Here is a 21,054-nt window from a genome sequence, read left to right on the forward strand (position 1 = left end):
GATCATTTTTCACGCTATCTAGCTATGGTGAGTCTCCCAGATCAGCAAGCAAATACAGTTGCCCAAGCTTTAGTTAACAACTGGATACTTAAATTTGGCGTACCTGAAGTTATTATCACAGATCAGGGATCTAATTTTATGTCTGAACTAATGAAACAGCTATGCCACTTACTAAAAATACGTAAATTACGCACAACTCCGTTACACCCTCAGTGCAACGGGCGCACAGAAAGAGTTCATCGGACAATTGGCAAGATGCTTAGTTATTATATTAACGAACAACATTCCAATTGGGATACGTATTTACCAATAATCGTGTCGGTATACAACGCCAAAACGCATGAAGCAACTGGCATGTCACCTTATGAAGTGGTCTATGGGAGAAAAATGCCGTCCCCTTTTGATGTAATCAGGCAGAAAAACGGAAAAGTCGGAGAAACAGTAAGAGATTTCAGCCGAATGATGAAGGATGTATGGAAAAAGGTTCAAAAATCTAATACAAAGGCTTTGGAACGACAGGAAAGATTAGGTAATACCCACGCTAAATATCCAAATTACAAAATCGGTCAGTGGGTTATGCTTTCAACTCCTTACGTTGCTAAAGGAAAAACGAAGAAATTTGTAACAAACTACAGAGGTCCTTATCAAATTATTGAGATCACGTCACCAGTCAACGTTAAATTGCAACTGCCCACCCGAACTACCATTGTCCATGCAAGTCGTTTAAAACCTTTTAAGGGCGCTCCAGATGTAATTCCTTCAACAATAGTGTCTGCTTTTCCGAAGGGTGGAGGAAGTTCCCGTAAAGGAAAAAGAGTGGCCACGCCAGCACAACATACAGACATGGCAACATACAATCTTCGACCACGAGTGCGAATGTCCTAGTTGAATCTTAGTAGACTGTAGTATACATATGTAAATAATTAATACATGATAATGGTTTATTTTCTAAGAAAAAAAAGTTGAACGTAGAAACATGTAGATCTTGTAGTTAACAATGTATTCCTTCATTTCTTTGTTTTTACTAGGTTGGTAGGTTCATAACCATGTTGTTTGCTTTTTTCAGAAAACGCCATGCAAGCATTTCCTACACAAAACCTGTCCTACCTCAATGACTCCCTTGACAGTTCCCTTCTGAAGTCATTAGATATGTTCATAAACTCACAGCAAGGCAAAATTGATGCCAATGTTATGATGCAACATGTTTTAAAATTAAAAGGTGAACACAAAACTAAAATTATAATGCTAGGAACGGGTATATCTGGAACCTTTGTGTTGGTGTTTCTACTTTGTACAGTTTTCTTTTATCTAAGACGAAAAAAGAAGCCCAATAATAATATACCACTTCATCAAATCCCTGTTACCTGGATACCACACTCTTAACTGGTGTACTTCAGTAGTTACTTTTGAGCATTATTATATTAATTTTGTTTATTGTACTTCATTCTTTATTAAACAGTTTCATGTTAAAATAAACAATACTGTAGAATAGATATTCTTGCATTAGTATAGGGTACATTAAACAGGTGTTGCTATGTTACTTTCTAAGTGAATAATCTATTTTTGTTCATTCATTGTCATAAAGATTTGTTACACTTATTACAACCATTTATGTGTGAACTATGTGATTTATGACCGTACAGTGCTTTTGTAAAGTGATAAAGTGTTTTCCACATACTTAATGTGAAGCGTGTGTAATATTCTAAGTCGAGAGTTTTCATTGTTTGTGCTTTTGTCGTGTGAAGAGTGGAGGAATGTTGAGTGGTAAATTCGAGGGCGAATTTCTCCGAAGGGTGGAGGAATGTTGAGTGGTACTCAAGTAAATAAATTAGTGAAATCAAAGTGAACTAGAAATTAGAATATAAATGAAAAACTTGGTTTAGTTAAGAGAGTTACATACTCGCAAACAGCGGGCCGAACAGCAGAACAGAAAAAACAATGACCGTGGAGTCAGCGAGTTCCACATAAGCGGGCGCTGTCGATTCAGCCGCCAGGGCATCGCCCGACCGGCTCACGTGTTTCTCAGCCGTTACGTGTGATCACAGGCCCTCGCCTACATTCCAAGAGCCAATGACCGACGTTAAGAAGATTATTCGAGAAGGTTTTCAACGTGACAGACGAGGCAATGACCGTGAAGTCGTTCACCTCGAGTAAACTGAAGTGAATAAATACGCAAGACGCAGTGGGCCAGAGAGATGCAGACGAAGACGGAGTCGAAGACGGAGACGGAGACGAGAGACGAAGAAGACGAAGAAGCGAAGCAGTAGTTTTCAGTCAGTTTCGGTGCTGAAGACCGTCATGTAAGAAGAGTCTGCATCATGCACAGACGAACCAAGTCCGCCGCTGTAATGGAATAGCAACCAGAAGCCGCGGCGCCAGAAGACAGAAGTTAAAAGGTATTTGAAGTCTGATTTTTACATACCCGGGTGACTCGTGAGGACGGGAAGGAGACGGCCTCACATCAGCAGTCACCTGTGAGCTGGGATGAAGACCTGACAGCCGAAGACTGGCAAGCGGGAGTCCGTGGTTCGAGTCCGGGACACTGGCCTTGCCCCGCCGCGCCGCTCCGCTGGTCGACGCACAACACACGCGGCCGCTTAGAGAAGAGAAACGCTGGGACGCCACATCCAAGGTATCACCAGCCGATGCACGACTTCGCTCGCAATAAGTAAACGGGCCACCTCGCGCTGCGCTTCTCCAGTCAACTGAGCGAGACAGCGACACGAGATACACACCGCTACGCGTAATCAGACGCCGCCGCCGCCGCCGCCGCCGCCGCCGCCGCTGCCGCAGCAGAATACTTCACAAACGACACAGCTGCCGCTCTCCGAACCAGAACATCCCGTAAGATACAGTTGTACAAATCTTCAATAAAAGTTATTCTTAGGTAATAATGATGTTTCATTCGACCTCATACCCGAGCCAAGGAAGAACCCACCCTGCCCACATGTTGTTAAGTGAGAAAAGTTAATTTATTTAATATTTTTACCCTGACAGAATGCTTAGAATGCTCATCCTGACAATTGACAGCATCAAAAGAGAAAACCCCGTTACAATTAGTGACATAAGTGTCCCATTTAGTATCACAACTGTTATATTTGATGTCAGAAGCCGTTACAGTTGTTACAATTGGTGTCAGAAAAAAAACCCTTGGCTCAATATGAGGTGTGAATGACAGTCACTAAAGGTCCACAGTTAGTATTGTTTAATGTGTGAAAGGATAGAGGTTTGCATAGCAGTCGTAATATTTTCTTTATTTAGAAGTGTATTTTCTCTCATAATTTTAAGAGTTTGTCGAAAATATTTAAACATCTTTTGAATTCAGTGTGGTAAGATTGTGTAACTAACAGTTTGTAAAATGATGACACGAAATCGTACAAAGTCAGAGTCAGCACCACAAGCGGTTTCTACTGAGGAAGCTATTCAGAGCTTAGTTAATCAGATAGCACAGCTTAAAAATGATAACAACGCATTATTTAAACAGTTGAGTGAGGTTAGGCAAACCAGTTCAATCCCTCCCACCCTAGATTCCTCAGCAGCAGCCTTAGTAACTCCCTTTTCAGGTAAACCTGGCGAGGACATAACAGCCTTTTTTGATGATTTAGTAGCAGCTGCAAAATTAGGATCATGGTCAGATGAACAGCTCTTACAAATGACAAAGTTACGATTGACAGGAGAGGCTAAAGCACACGTCTTATACCATGAAGAATTAAGGAATGCTCCAACATTTGAGGAATTGAAGAAAGGATTGCTTACACGTTTTCAAAAACAGAACAGCTGTAGATTTTATAGGGAACAGTTAAACACTATCACTCAGAGGCAAAACGAGTCGTTAGAAAGCTTTGTAGATAGGATTAGAAAAGTTAATATTAACACCTATCAGTTGACAACTAGTGATGAAGCAAATAAAGTTATTTTACAAGAGGCAGAAAATAGAGCTCTGGATACATTTTTACGTGGGTTACCTCCTGAAACGTCCCGTCGTGTCAGGGCAGAGTTTCCTAAAAATTTAGCGGAAGCTGTATCTGTGGCGACAGCTTTCGAAGAAATAGACATTGCCACCAGATACAAGGAGAAGCGAAATGTATTTTCAGCAGGAGTACGATGTTTTAGGTGCGATCGACAGGGCCATATAGCAAAAAACTGCAGACAACCTCAATGCACTAATTGTCAAAGAATAGGTCATACATTCAAGGAATGCAGGTCTAAGAAAGTTTTTGGAAATAGAAATCAGTTAAACTCAAACGGGAATGTCGGAGCCGCCGCCAGGCGTTCCCAATAAAATTTCATGCCATTAAGGCGAATGTGAAGGCGGAATGCTGGTTATCTGCTACCATACAGGATAAAGAGGCAAGGATACTAGTGGATACAGGTGCAAACGTATCAATAGTAAGTAATGAATGTATTGGAGAAAAGAAATATGACCCTCCAAGGTATAGATTGAGTGGAGTAGGAGGAGGTAGAGTGAAGTCATTAGGATGTACATCATTGATTTTCTATATTCACGGTGTACAATTTCAAGAAGATGTAGAAGTGGTAACAAAAGTAACTGACGGGTACGACGCGATCCTAGGACTGGATTTCCTGAATAAACATCACGCTAAAATTGACCTCAGACAGCAAACTGTAGAACTTAGCGGAATAGTGTTTCAGCTAGGTGACACCGCTGCAAAGGGCCCTCTGCCGCAAGATTTCCCCAACCGGAAGGCGAAATCAACTACACTGCGTGCAACGTCCTTGAAGGTTGATTCGCGGGATCAGATACCATCTGGCTCAGGAAAACTTTTCTGGATGACCGTTGACCCCGAAGTACCTACAGATACAGTGTGTCTAATAGAGCCTTTAGAGGAAAATGAGGAATTAGATGTATCACATTGTTTTGTACGTAGAAGTGTTGTACGGGTTCAAGACGTTGAGGGCGAAAGAAAAGTACCGGTACATATTGACAATTTCGGAGTGGAGGACAAAGAGTTGCATAAGGGAATATTAGTAGCTACAGTCAGTACTTTTGAAGAAGAAGATTTCATTTGGTCAGATATTAATGATGGTCAGAAACCAGACGCCTATAAAACCGCATTACGCCAGAAGATTCAGCATTTGCAAGGAAAGGATAGAGACACGATAGAAGCAGTTTTAGTTGAGTTTGAAGATTTATTTAATGCAGAAGGTCCACTGCCAGCAACAGATATCACACAGCATAGGATCCCAACAGGAAATAGCCCCCCAGTTTATAGGAAGCCTTATAGAGTTGCGCATCACTTACAGCCAGTACTGGATGAATTTATAGAACAGCATCTAAAAGATGGAATTATAGAATATTCTGATTCGCCTTATAATTCAAATATCGTAATTATTCCAAAGAAGTCTCCCGACGGTACGAAACGATATAGATTTTGTTGTGACTACAGACACCTTAACAAACAAACTATCTCAGATGTTTATCCTCTTCCAAACATTACAGATATCATTGACAGTTTGGGTAACAGTAAATACTTTTCAACAATCGATCTACGTAGCGGGTATCATCAATTGGAAGTTGCACCTGAAGATAGGCATAAAACAGCATTTTCTACCCCTGGAGGCCATTGGCAATTTAAAAGAATGCCTTTCGGTTTGAAAAATGCACCAGCAACTTTTCAAAGACTACTCGATGGAGTATTGCGAGGACTCAAAACTCAGCAATGTTGTGTATATCTAGACGATATTATTGTATTCTCCAAAGACATTAATGAACATGCTGTGCGTCTTCGTAATGTTTTTCAGAGACTTAGAAAAGCTAAATTAACATTAAATATGGAAAAATGTACTTTTGCATTGACAGAGGTGACATACCTAGGCCATGTCATTAGTGAAAAAGGAATTAAAACAGATCCTCGATTAATTTCGGCAGTTAAGGACTTCCCAACACCACAACGCGTTAAGGAAGTACAAAGTTTCATTGGTCTCGCATCGTACTACCGGAAATATGTTCAAAATTTCGCTGAAATTGCCCGACCCTTAACCCAATTATTGAAAAAGGGTGCAAAATTTCATTGGTCTGAAGATTGTGAATCAATCTGTAACTTCAGGAAAATCTAGACTATGGTTTAAGGTTCCGTCAACGATTACAAATAAAATATATGTTCGGATGTAATAAAAATTATTAGGATATCGCTGGTGCTCTTCCCAAATGACTTTACCCAGCATCTGTTATCGGAAATCGCATATGTCCTAAATCCGTATGCCGAACAGCAACTTTAGTTCACTGCTCCTGAATGCTAGCGCTGAACCTTACCCGCTCTTTCACCTCACTCAGCTGAAACTTCATAAAAGATTAAAACTATAACAAACTGAAACTCGAATCGGCTCTTTCCTTTCGTGGCCACTGCTCTCACTGACTCGCGACCTGCCTTCACAGTCCAACGGTCACAGTACGTTTCTCCTACTAATCACCACACAAAATCTATTCTGTATTACTTGCTGGGCTAGCATGCGTGGGAGAACTTATATCGCACAGGTATGACTTACAAGGAGAGGCCTGGTCGTACGACCCACCGAATTTGCCAGATTCCGGCATTCTAGTCAGTTGAAAGCAACCCCTTTTACTGCTGTTTCCGAAATTTCGGGGTCAAAGGTCATGACACAGGATCTGTTGCGGACCAGGTGAAATCATTACGTTGGAAAATTCAAAATATGAAAATGAGATAGCTCCATGTTAAGTCGATATATGACGGTAGTATCTGTTCCCGAAAGAACAGTTACCGTGGATGACCATGCAGCTTTGCTAGAAATGAAATGATAATTAAATGGACACCCTAGCTGCAAACAGGCGTTGATGTACTTCATTGGAGACATGTTGAAAATGTGTGCCCCGACCGGGACTCGAGCCCGGGATCTCCTGCTTACATGGCAGACGCTCTATCCATCTGAGCCACAGCGGCCACAGAGGATAGTGCGTCTGCAGGGACTTAACTTATCCCTTGCACGCTCCCCGTGAGATCCACATTCCCAACATGTCCACACCACTACATTCGTAGTACGCCTAATAGATGTTTGCCCATCATACTCATTACTCGTGGCAGATTAATCTACCAAGTCCCGTACGAGTTCGGGCATACCGTGTGCGTTCGCACAAGAAGGTCAATGGCCGGGAAGCCATATTTTAACGATGTATGACGGTAGTATCTGTTCCCGAAAGAACAGTTACCGTGGATGACCATGCAGCTTTGCTAGAAATGAAATGATAATTAAATGGACACCCTAGCTGCAAACAGGCGTTGATGTACTTCATTGGGGACATGTTGAAAATGTGTGCCCCGACCGGGACTCGAACCCGGGATCTCCTGCTTACATGGCAGACGCTCTATCCATCTGAGCCACCGCGCGCACAGAGGATAGTGCGTCTGCAGGGACTTATCCCTTGCACGCTCCCCGTGAGATCCACATTCCCAACATGTCCACACCACTACATTCGTAGTACGCCTAATAGATGTTTGCCCATCATACTCTTTACTCGTGGCAGATTAATCTACCAAGTCCCGTACGAGTTCGGGCATACCGTGTGCGTTCGCACAAGAAGGTCAATGGCCGGGAAGCCATATTTTAACGATGTATGACGGTAGTATCTGTTCCCGAAAGAACAGTTACCGTGGATGACCATGCAGCTTTGCTAGAAATGAAATGATAATTAAATGGACACCCTAGCTGCAAACAGGCGTTGATGTACTTCATTGGGGACATGTTGAAAATGTGTGCCCCGACCGGGACTCGAACCCGGGATCTCCTGCTTACATGGCAGACGCTCTATCCATCTGAGCCACCGCGCGCACAGAGGATAGTGCGTCTGCAGGGACTTATCCCTTGCACGCTCCCCGTGAGATCCACATTCCCAACATGTCCACACCACTACATTCGTAGTGCGCCTAATAGATGTTTGCCCATCATACTCATTACTCGTGGCAGATTAATCTACCAAGTCCCGTACGAGTTCGGGCGTAACGTGTGCGTTCGTACAAGAAGGTCAATGGCCGGGAAGCCATATTTTAACGATATATGACGTAATGAGTATGATGGACAAACATCTATTAAGCGCACTACGAATGTAGTGGTGTGGACATGTTGGGAATGTGGATCTCACGGGGAGCGTGCAAGGGATAAGTCCCTGCAGACGCACTATCCTCTGTGCCCGCGGTGGCTCAGATGGATAGAGCGTCTGCCATGTAAGCAGGAGATCCCGGGTTCGAGTCCCGGTCGGGGCACACATTTTCAACATGTCCCCAATGAAGTACATTAACGCCTGTTTGCAGCTAGGGTGTCCATCTAATTATCATTCCATGTTAAGTCCATATTAGGATTCGTTAGTTGCGAGGATGAGGGGGTGATCAAGAAAGAAACGGGTAGAAAAGTTATGTTGATATTCCGATGTACACTCAAAAGCGACTACAGTTTTTCGGTTGTCCACTCAAAAGCGACACTAGTTTTTCGAAGTTTTTTCAGTATGTGGTGATTATAGTTGCATTGACTATCGCACGCTTGTAATGACTTTTGTCCAGTACCAGCAGCAGATTGTAATGCTTCTAAGGCGTAGGAAGGTTGTGACCAAATTAGAGGTTTGCCTCTGACACTTGCACACCTTCCTTGCCTAAGACTTGTCCCACGCATTCAACTTAAGATGAAAAAATGCGAATATCTTGATGTTACATTGCTGGTCTGTTCGGCGCATCATAGTGAATCCTCGTGTGAGGTGGTGGAAACGATTTTCTTGGGCTGTTCCCGTTGTAAAACCCTTTCGGGCCTGACCGCGCCGTTTACAGATCTCTGCGAATAACAACGTACTTGTGGCTTTCGTATTCATTTGGAAATGAACCTGTTAGCTGGCAGTGTTAGCGTATACCCAGTTCGAAATACTGCACGGAATTAGTTTCAGGAATTGTTGAAAACTAGCCGGAATGCTGAACACAGATTAGCAGCTTTCGGTAATGCTGCAGCCCAAAGAAGATGTTACTGACGATAACTGCTTGCATCAAAGGGAATGTAAAATTATTCTACCGAGAGCTGACTCTTCCAGAGCGACACGCGAAAACAATTCCACTGATCTAGCTAAAGGTAAGTGTATCACACAGAAAGTGGGCAGTGACGAAGTCTCCATCGATACAGGGTTATCCATCCTGTTCGTATACCAACATCATGAAGGAGATCCAGAGATCATGTAAGCCTTGGACTACAAACCTGTCAAGATCACGCTGAATGAGGTCTCGGACAGCGTAAGGTAAGGGCCAAGAGCGCGCAAACCGAAGAACAGCATCGGCATGAGGTATAATTCTTATTCGAAACCTATTTCTTATTGGAACCAGGTAAATCAGTGCGGATATCACTGATTTCTTGGACTGGGACGCCACTTGTACAGAATCCACAACAGATAAGTGGAACCCCTTAAACAAATCAATGCCGAACGTTTTAGGAACATTGCATCGACTACCACAAAGTGCAAACGACAAGTCGCAGATTTGCATGTGGTCCTGCATACCTGAAACTGGGATTGGTGCCTGCCCCCATCCTACCAACGGCGTTGTAAAACCCATTCGGGCCTGACCCGCCGTTTATAGAGCTCTGCGAATAACAACGTACTTGTGGCTTTTGGAAATGAACCTGGTAGCTAGCAATGTTAGCGTGTACCCATATGCGCTTTGTATCATATGTATAACATCGACTTGCATTGGTATTGAGAGCCTTGGAGACTCCAGGTGGCGCTCAGACACAGGGCGGTGAAGTGGCTGGGGACAAGCCTCAACGTTGTCGTAACAAAATCACTCCGAACTGGAATGGAGAAAGAAGCTTCTGGCGACGACTGCTTGACGGTTTGGCCTGTGGCGTCTGGCGTGGATGCCTGGAGGGGGGAGGGGGTGGAGGTTGAGTTCGGAAAGCAGTGATGACATTCGAAGTATCTATGCCATTCTGAAAGCTCGCGGAATGACTAGGGCTTTCTCCAGACTGAGATCTGGTAATTTTAGGGCGTCGTCTCTGAATTGCTGATCGGCCGCATTCTATAGCACCCTGTTCCGCGTAAAGATGCCTGCTTACTGTTAGCCACAGTTTTACATCAAATATGTGGATCTGTAGACTCGAGTACGACTCTCCTTGATGTCTGTAACACTGAAAGATATGCAGTCTTTTGGATAGCACATGCACGCAGTGGTCATACTAGTGGGTAAATTGTCCACGAGATCTCGTCCCAGATAAAGGCGCCTGCCTGTTACGGGCGTGAGTTGGAGGTGGGAGGAAGGGGGAGGGAGGGGGGGGGGAAGCTTCGGTATCAACCGGTAAATCTCTAGACTACACCATGCAAGGAAGAAATCCCAGGCCTTCTGTGATATGTCCTGCCACAGTATGATGGTGCACGTATAAAGTCACTGCGGTTGCTGGCGCACAAGTGCGGCTTACTCTGCGGTTGGTCCATTCCCAGGCGGGTCAACAGGTGCCCCAAGAGCTGCATCTGGTCCTGGTCCACTGTATCATGTTGTTCTTGTTGTTTCATCTGCTTTTGCTGCTGCTCCGCCAGCTGTTTCAAAATCACTACTACTGCAGGATCTATAATGTAGACTTACCGTATTTTTTAGTTTAAAGTTTTTTGAAATGTGTGGATAAAAATCCTAAGTCACAGACGTAAAGTTCCTTTATTGATAACTGGTTCAGCTTATTTATGAGCCAATCATAACAATAAAAATTATTACTTGTAACAATGTGTATCAGCTGAATCACTCTTGCTGACGAAGTGTAATGGCCTGGTGGCTTATGCATACTGTGTTAAGTAATAATTTTTATTGGTCTCAATATTGCTCGTCAATGAGCTGAAAGCAGTTATCAATAAAGAAATTTTCGCCATACTTGAGATTTTTATCCAAACATTTTGACACAACTGATCGCCTGTCTCTCTGTTTGACAATGTCAAATAATAACGTTAATTTTCCTTATAAAATTTGTGTTTTCAGGCCTGACAAACAGACTGTCATCTCTGTGTTCTTGAATTTTACATGGTAAGATTATATTTGTATAAAAAGTTTATAATATGTTTTGAAAGTAATATGTTATTTTGTGATCTTGAACACCTTTTCACCAAATTGTTGTGATAACAGTATATAATCAGCCCAGCCCGATACAGTTAGTTTATTCATGCATGCAGTCCAAAAAATTGTTCTGTGTGAGTAGGGGAAAAACAATAAAATAATTGAAGAGTTGTAGATTCGGATGCGAGGTTCCTGTGACTTCTGAAGTCTATCCTCAGTCATTAGTAATCGATGAGGAAATAAGTCTATTCGGCAAGGATACTTCGTAAAAAAACTGTGCAGTGTGCACCGGTTAAATCACTCCTCGACGAACACTGAGGACGGAGTCGAAGACCAAGCAAAAGGGCGAGGTGACAGTGGTGAAGTCAAGTGAAATACTCCGCGACGTCGAATTCCAGTGACAGCTGGCTGCCCTACGTTAACTTCCTTAGCTCTGTTTGGTAGCCAGTTATATCGTCCTTCCGAAGTTTGGTTGGTGGCCGATTGGTGGGACTAATTCACATTTATCGCCAACGATAGCGCAGAAATCACGATAGCGATGTTAGTGATATCCATAGCTAACAGAGACATAAGAACCTTCGATTTGTTTGATATCTTAGGTCATCATCAACGTGATCTGAGAGGACAAGCCATAGCGGAAACTGCAGAAACACCTGCGATGATCTGAGAATGCTGCATTTACGCGGAATTGAAGATGACGAGTATATTAAACTGAAATACCAATAATTGCTGGACATCCAGGGCTTTTCCATTTAGACCGTCATCGTGCTGAGAACTGCAACATTACTCACCCCATTGTTGGAATGGAGCTTTCAGGATCAATAACCTACATATGTTGGCATATCAGAGCAAAGAATCATATTTACTGGAGCACCTGACGTCACAGACGACTCCCACAAAATCTGGTCGACATAGACGTAGTCGTAGGCGTAGGCGAAATGATTGGGCACTGGTGCCTCCTACAAACAGAAACTTCCTAGGCATTGACACAGAAATGAAATGAGTTATCTAGGCGCGCGAGACTGTATTACAACGGTAGTCACTAATTTTTTCCAGTGAGCTTCATTTGTAATGGCGTATAAAGAGTCAGTGACATGCTAAATTTCTACTTTTCAGCGGAACATACGCACCAGTGGACTAATTAACTCGGTATACCACACTGAGACCCTAGCTCGGACTCCTTCCCTTCGCAGCAAGCACACTATCACCCGTACCTTATGCGAATGAGTGCGTCAACAGTCCGCAGTTGTATATGGCTGCATACCTATTACTTAGAAATGATTATGAGTAACTGTAAATAATAGTTTGATAGCAGAAACACTAAAGTACGCCTCCGTTTCTGGCGGTCAGCTGGTTTACCATACTGAGGACCTGGGTTCGATTCCCGAAACGCCAAAAATATACTTCGGTTGGAGAAATGGAACAGGACGATAGTGAACGTCACTCAGTCTTCTGGCTTGGCAGAAGCTACCGAGCAGCTGTAAGGCAGAAAGTTAATACGCCTGGGAGATGAGTATAGTGTCCTACATAGAGCATCCAGTACGTCGTTGGCCGATCATAGCATGGTGGACACTCAGAAGTACATAGTCCTCGGTGCCTCATCGCGAGTTAATTTTGCTGTAACAGATGTGAATAAAGTATTATCTTTTACTACATAAGTTAGAAACTTCGAAATAAAAATTCTTCTGTGGGATCGAGGTCTATGACAAAGAGAAACTTTTTCAGATTGTTTCAGATTTAGCCTTTCTCTCTGTCAGGGACATTGTTTGATAAATAAGGAAAATATGTGCCTTATTTCCGTTTATTGGTCATTCAAATGGACTAATTTTAAATAATACTGGAAGTGCTCTAGGCATTTGATCATTCATTCCTGTTTGTCCAAATCAGTGTGCGATTTGCAGGGGGGGATGAGGGGGATTTCCCCCTCTCTGCATCAGACCATCCCCTCCTCTGGCTTTAGTTTATGCATTCCAACCTGAGATGTTTATTTCCCATGCACTGGAGTAAAACTCATATAATTTAAATTTGTGGAGCCGAACACTGAAAGTTTTTAATACATTCTTATTATTAATATGTTTGCTTATTAATTTCGAAAAAGTGTTATGTAGTAGTTAAGCATTTCAAAACATTTAGAACTAAAGCACCATTCTCATGTTGTCATTGTTGCTTTCGTCTAAAGTGCGTCATCCGTTTACTTGCTAACATTTACCGTTAGGCCACCTTTTGGCAACGGTATGGCGCGGACTAACGCGCCTGGGACGAAAGCACATATTACTAAATAACGTACCATCGTGTGCTTCTAGTTCCTGGGATACTATTTCGTGGACCTTCTTTAAATACTCTTCTCTTCCACCATCGTTTTCTTTTCCTTTGGTTTTCATTTCCGTTGTTAGCTGCATGTGCAAGTACCAAGTAGGCCGCCGCTGCGATACTTTATGATCATTTATACTGCAAGACCGACACACATGTGGCACAAATTCTGTTGCTTTGGTATAAATTAACCTGCCGCATGCAACATACGCCGCAAGATGTTGCCTTTTGTAGCATGCTACAAGGCGACGCCACGCCACAATGTTGCAAGACGTCGCCCCAGCGTAAACGAGGCTTTAGAACCAGGTCTGTATTGTATGGTGGATGTGATGTGTCGCGTACGAAACTAAAACCTGCAATCAGATCCAAACGTCGTGGAAAACTGTGAAGAGGTGTCATCCTGCAGCAAGATAACGCTCGCCCACATTCTGCCAAACGGACAGCCGTCGCAAAAACAAGTTGAGATTCGAGGTGCTGGAACATCCACCATACGGTACAGACCTGGCTCCAAGTGATTTTCACATGTTTGGACCCTTAACGGAAGATTTGAAAGTGATGAAGACGTCATTGCTGCGGTGCAAAATTGGTTACAGATGCAACCGAAAAACGTATTTTCTGATGAAATAAAAAAAAACTCGTAAAACGTCGGGAAAACTACATTAAGTCCAGGGAGGTTACGTAGAAAAATAAAGCATGTTTCAGTTTTCTATCATCAGAATAAGTACAGCTTTTCACAAATGTGCCTTTACTTTTTGAATTCCCGTCGTATACCTGTATGTAGATGGTTTTGTAAATAAGCTTTACCTATAATGAATTTTTAAAGATATAACAAGGGATGGCTTTTCTGATAGTGCATACGCGTGCATAGTGAGTTTCGGCATTAACATCTATTTATAAATAACTGTTTAACCATGGGTAACGCCGCGGTCCAAGCTAGTAACATATGTAATTATACTAACCCCCCCACTGGTAAAAGCACAAATCGCACCCTGGTCCAAATCAGTGACAACCTTCCTGCAAGACGTTGCCAATGTTAACGATAAAAATTTCTGTGCTGTTGAAGAGACAACCCTACACTTTTCAGTACTGGAGTGCTACTCTGATGCCATTTATTCTGAAGACCGGCATTGCGCACCAATAATTAAAAAACCGGTGGCACGGTGGAAGATGAAACAGCGACGCTGCCGGACGTACGGGCGCCTGGACGGGCTCAGGAAATTACAGCCGGTTGCAGCTGGCGAGCTGCGGGTTGGCCGCTAATTGGCAAACTGTGGGCGGCGGTGGGCGACGGGGCGTAATGCAAAGGGCGCCGCGCCGATGCTTGCTTCTGCCGCGGCAGGCACCTGCACATCCTCCCAAAAGGTCGACACTCGGCATTCGCAGTTCATTTGTTTCTACGACAGAAACCAAAGGCGCATTCGGTAGAATAATTCTGAGGAACATCCTCTGCCACCATAGACTAACAAGGAGACGGCACGACCGTGGAGTCGGGGATCTGTCCGCAGTTTTGTGTGGTGAAAAAGGACCCCTAACACCTCACGTGGTTGAAATATTAGGACGCACTACTCGGAAAATCCCGAGAAAAATCGATTCAAAGTTTCTTAGGTGCCTTATGAGTATAAAATGTTAGTCCATTGCCGAACCGCCGTCTGGCCCACATGGTTAGCGCACCTTTGCGCCAGAGGTCTCGGGTTCGATTCCTCCTCCGGCACTTTTTTTCCTTCTGTTGCTTGCAAACTTGCAGCGCATTGTTACAGCAGAATCGTGAAATTAATTCCCGGGAAGATTTTATAAAAATTCATTCTATAATTCACCATCAATATTCTGAGTCATGATTCAATATGCCTGGTTTGCCTCAAAATTATCATAAACTCGAAAACATTTTCGTAAATGTAAATGGGGCATGTTTTTGTACAGATTTATTGCAAACGCCCTGTGATTGTAAAAAATCCGCTTTTATATGTTGCGCAAGTAGTCGCAAAAATTATTGCTTCGTTTATTTTTACGATAGTTACCACTGCGGTTCTTGTTTATAATTGTAATATGTATAAAAATTGAAGGTTTCCCAATCGACTTAGTTATTCTGATTAAAAAGGCAATGTTTCTCCTCATATACTTTACAATGAAAAATGGAAAACCCACCGCCATGAATTGTGTTGTTGGACAAAAAGAAAATAATTTTTATTCAACACTGTAACTAATTTGCTAACGATAATGTGGGTTTGGGAAAATTTCTGAATAATTGTTGGACTAATAAAAAAAATGAAACAGAAGAAAAAAAAGTGCAGGAGCAGGAATCGAACCCGAGACCTCTGGCTTAATAGTCCGAGCCCTAAACACCTTTTTTTCTTTTTTTTTCATTTCGTTCGCTTTTGTTCGTTGCATCTGCTCGGGGTGGACGTCGTAAGACATCCGTTTAAGTTCGTTGTTGATCGATTAACTCAGTTTTTTTTTTAATACAGAGGGCAGCTAACCCTCTGACCGAACACGCTGAGCTACCGTGCCGGCAATGATGATGAAAGACACACAACACCCAGTCATTACGAGGCACAGAAAATCCCCGACGCCGCCGGGACTCGAACCCGGGACCCCGTGCGCGTGAAGCGAGAACGCTACCGCAAGACCACGAGCTGCGGACACACCTAGGCCAGACGGCGGCCAGGCAGTAGACTAACATTTTACATTTATAAGCCACCTAAGAAACTTTGGATCGATTTTTCCCGGGATTTTCCGGGTAGTGCGTCCTAATATTTTAACCAGGTGAGGTGTTAGGGGTCCTCTTTCACCACACAAAATTTCGGACAAATCACCGACCCCACGGTCGTGCCGTCTCCTTGTAAGTTAATACGGCCACCTGTCCACACTGATTCCCCTAGTGAGATCCATTGGATATAATCGTCCCTTTCTCCAGTCACAAATGCGAACGATGTTACACCCTTCGTGCTCGCTTCATCGGTTTTCTCCCTACTCCGGTCAATTGCAGAAAGTGGCATCAATGATATCTGCCTGGGAATCGAAACTATTCCAACGTTTGGCGAAGACAGGCGGTGCTGGTGAGGACAGCTAGCATCACTCGCGGGGTATCAACACAGCTGTCTGTTTGCAGCATCGCTCCGAACGGTAAAATGAAATGTGCGTATGGCATATTTTGGCCGGGTGTCCCGTTTATGGAAGTTCAACCGCCTGGTGCATGCAAGTCATTTTATTTGACGCCACTACGGCGACTGCGTGTCAACGAACGTGAAGACAAAACGACGCCAAGTCCCTGAACGGAGAAAATCTATGACTCGGTCCGAAATCAAACCCAGGGTTCCCGCATGGCATTCAGCTACGCTGACCGCTGAGTTGCGGAGGCGGACATCCAAACAGTAAAGAATATTAGGGTTTAACGACCCGTCGACAACGTGTTCGAAAAATGGTTCAAATGGCTCTGAGCACTATGGGACTCAACATCTGAGATCATCAGTCCCCTAGGACTTAGAACTACTTACACCTAACTAACCTAAGGACATCACACACATCCATGCCCGACACAGGATTCGAACCTGCGACCGTAGCAGTCACGCGGTTCCGGACTGAAGCGCCTAGAACCGCACGGCCACCGCGGCCGGCTCGACAACGTGTCCACCAGATACGGAGCACTACCTCGTTGGGAAGGACTAAGGAGAAAATTGTTCGTATCTTTTTTCAAAGAGACCATCTCGGCATTTGCCTTTAGTGATATGCGCAAACCACGGGAAAACTAATATCGATGATAAAAGGGGTATTAGGACCGCCGCCCTCGCGAATACGAACCCTGTGCCTCACCACTGCACCACTGAAAGAAATACGTAATGAGTCGAACAGTAATGACACTTTTATACAAAACCAATAGCATTCTCAACATTACAAAGGTGGGGGGACAACGGATGCTCTGCAATGTGCTCCCATGCTTGGCCTCCTGAACGATCATATTGGACGTATCCTAATAGCGTGAGTGCTCGGAACGCGTGATGCATCTAGGGACATTGTCGAACATGATCGTTTCGGTGGTGCAGGTGTTAAGGTGTGGGGAGGCATGATGTTGCATGGCCGTACTGATTTACAGTTCTTTGAACTCGGTACACTCACCGCTCAACGTTATTGTGACGCTGTACTCCTTTTGAATGTGCGTCTCTTCACAAGTGCATTCCGCCATAGTGGATGACAGTACGTGACCGCATCGAACAGCGCAGATGGAGGCGAATAGACTGGCCTGCAATCCCCCCCCCTCCCCACGAGTGCGTGTGGGATGCATTGAGCCATGCGGGATTAGCCGAGCGGTCCAAGGCGCTGCAGTCATGGACTGTGCGGCTGGTCCCGACGGAGGTTCGAGTCCCTCCTTCGGGCATGGGTGTATGTGTTTGTCCTTGTCCTTAGGATAATTTAGGTTAAGTAGTGTGTAACCTTAGGGACTGATGACCTTAGCAGTTAAGTCCCATAAGATTTCACACACATTAGAACATTAGGATACATTGAGAAGACGTACACGTATTGCAATATGTCCACTTACACCAACGACCATCCATCAGTTTGAACCGCACTTGTGAAGGAATGGAACGCCATACCACCAGAACTCGTTACCAGCCATGGGCCCAACATGAGACCACGTTGCAGAGCATGCGCTGCTGTCCTTGATCATCAAACACCCTATTAAGAACAATGTCCCGCCATTTTTAATGTGCAGGGGACCATCACAAATCGCGGTGACGTCAGTGCAGTTTTTGTCTTTTAGTAAAATTGTCGTAACCGTTCGTCTCTTTGCGTATTTCTTGCCATTACCTTCTGTACTACACTGTAGCAGTTCTTTCTATGTATAGTCCAAGTTTCGTCGAACTATGTTACTTGGCTGTGACACATCATGCGAAGTTTACATTTCTCCTTAAGTTTTGGACACCACTGTAGTTCTACTATACGAGTAATGTCTGTGGAAGAAACATGATTCGAATGACGAGTATTACCTGCTTTTTCCAACAAGGCGTACACATGTTTATTCGAAAGGCAAAGACAGTGCCCAAATTATATATATATATATATATATATATATATATATATATATATATATATATATATGAAAGACTTCATGAGCTGTATTTGTATAGGCTACGTCCAGCTACACATTTTTGTAATGTGTAGCTGGACGTAGCCTATACAAATACAGCTCATGAAGTCTTTTATACAACTCCCAACGTCGACAGAAGCGTCGGTTTGTTTCCTGTTAGGAACAAAATTATTTTTGAAGCGGAATTTTACGTTATCATGCGATACAGCAGTCCCATATTAGTCTTCGTGCGATATTCAATCTATCGATATGTGTTAACGGGGACAGTGAAACAAGACTAATGACCAGTACTCCAGCAGCGACTGAGCAGCGCTTCGACGTGCATGGCGATAGAAGTCAGCGCGGGCCACGGCGGTGCTGTCGCTGCTGGAGTATGCTGGTTGTTCTTCGTGTTTTACTGTCCCCGTTAATACATATCGATAGATCTAATATCGCACAAAGACTAATATGGGACTGCTGTATCGCACGATAACGTAAAATTCCGCTTTAAAAATCATTTTCTTTTTAAAGGGTAACAAACTGACGGTATTCTTCATCACTGGTCGTCGCATCAAGGACAATATAGCAGGTCAGCAACTGGAAGCAGTTAATTCCATAAATTATCTGGGAGTACGCATTAGGAGTGATTTAAAATGGAATGATCATATAAAATTGATCGTCGGTAAAGCAGTTTCAGACTGAGATTCATTGGAAGAATCCTAAGGAAATGCAATCCGAAAACAAAGGAAGTAGGTTACAGTACGCTTGTTCGCCCACTGCTTGAACACTGCTCAGCAATGTGGGATCCGTACCAGACAGGGTTGATAGAAGAGATAGAGAAAATCCAACGGAGAGCAGCGCGCTTCGTTACCGGATCATTTAGTAATCGCGAAAGCGTTACGGAGATGATAGATAAACTCCAGTGGAAGACTCTGCAGGAGAGACGCTCAGTAGCTCGGTACGGGCTACTGTTGAAGTTTCGAGAACATACCTTCACCGAGGAGTCAAGCAGCATATTGCTCCCTCCTACGTATATCTCGCGAAGAGACCTTGAGGATAAAATCAGAGAGATTAGAGCCCACACAGAGGCATACCGACAATCCTTCTTTCCACGAACAATACGAGACTGGAATAGAAGGGAGAACCGATAGAGGTACTCAAGGTACCCTCCGCCACACACCGTCAGGTGGCTTGCGGAGTATGGATGTAGATGTAGACGTGATGAGTAGTATTTCATTGAGCTGCCACCAGTTACACATTGCAAAAACGTAACTGCAAATATCTGTGAAACACAAGAAAAAAAAATCGCATGTCGACTGTTAGGAGAGACACATAGTGTATGACGAATACCCACACTATTTGAGAATGAGAGCACTGAGAGACTTGCAAGGAACTTTGCACATAATTTCAAATCTTCAGAAAACATTCTCTAGCTAACGACCCTCACAAAAAATAAAGGAAAAAAGTTTATCGCTTACTACAATTTTACTGTTCATCTAGTGAAACTGCTGCAAGAAGCATAGCGTTTTAGTATATTTATTTCTTTAATACGACCTCTATTCACAACACATTTCGCGCGGTATCCACATTTGCGTTGAATGTACCTAGAAAAATATATCATCAAGCGACATATAATTCAGGAGATATAACTTCATAGACATTGTGCTGCGTGAAAAATTGCCACAGCCGGCCGCGGTGGCCGAGCGGTTCTAGGCGCTTCAGTCCGCAACCGAGCGACAGCCACGGTCGCACGTTCCAATCCTGCCTCGGGCATGGATGTGTGTTATGTCCTTAGGTTAGTTAGGTTTAAGTAATTCTAAGTTCTAGGGGACTGATGACCTGAGATGTTAAGTCCCATAGTGCTCGGAGCCATTTAAACCATTTTTTTGAAAAATTGCGGCATCATCCATGACGTTTAGATTTAATATTATTATTCCCCAATGCATTTCGCATACAGTATTCAAATACACCACCGAATGTACCTGCAAAATTGTATTATTGTACAGCCCATAGTTCCGGAGATATTATGTCATAGAAATTGAGCTGCGTGAAAACGAAACTGCAGAGCGAAATTTGCTACATATACAGGTGAAATATGCGTACAAATACGTAGGAAATATTTTAAATATGTGTGAAATATATTTGGCATGTGCAAAAGCAGGCAAGGCCATGCGTACAAAGCTCTTGTTTAACCCCCTGGAACGATTTCAAGCAAATTTGCTATACATGTTGGTTACAATGTGGAAAGAAGTACTGTAGAGATAAGAATCAGCAACCTCCTACTGGGTCAGCATGATAACGTAGAGAGACAAGGGGGGAGGTAGAGATAGACAGAAAGCGAGAGGGAAGGGGGAGATGGATACAGTTAGGAGGGGGGGGGGCAGATGGGCAGAGAGAGAGGAGCAGGAGTTGGGCATCGAGGTGGTGAACAGAGAAAAATGGTGGGGTAGACGGACAGGGAGGGGGGGGGGGGCGGAGTGAGGGTAGTGGGGCTGATAGAAAGTGGAACAGTTAGACCCTGGGCAACGCCGGGTACTCACCTAGTAATTGGTTCAAATGGCTCTGAGCACTATGGGACTTAACATCTGAGGTCATCAGTCCCCTAGAACTAGGAACTACTTAAACCTAACTAACCTAAGGACA

General features: G+C 43.7%; 1 protein-coding gene and 1 non-coding gene across 3 annotated transcripts in view; one reads left to right on the forward strand and one right to left on the reverse strand.

The window, feature by feature from the left end:
- LOC126263870 (transmembrane protein 65) overlaps positions 1-21,054 on the reverse strand; it is a 598,567-nt gene that overhangs the window by 251,286 nt on the left and 326,227 nt on the right. The gene's annotated exons all lie outside the window — the stretch shown is intronic.
- Positions 8,163-8,237, forward strand: Trnat-ugu (transfer RNA threonine (anticodon UGU)). Its single transcript has one exon. It is a non-coding gene; the product is annotated as a tRNA-Thr (tRNA).

The sequence above is a fragment of the Schistocerca nitens genome, chromosome 1 (assembly GCF_023898315.1).
Source record: "Schistocerca nitens isolate TAMUIC-IGC-003100 chromosome 1, iqSchNite1.1, whole genome shotgun sequence".
In the NCBI taxonomy this organism is placed as follows: Eukaryota; Metazoa; Arthropoda; class Insecta; order Orthoptera; family Acrididae; genus Schistocerca; species Schistocerca nitens.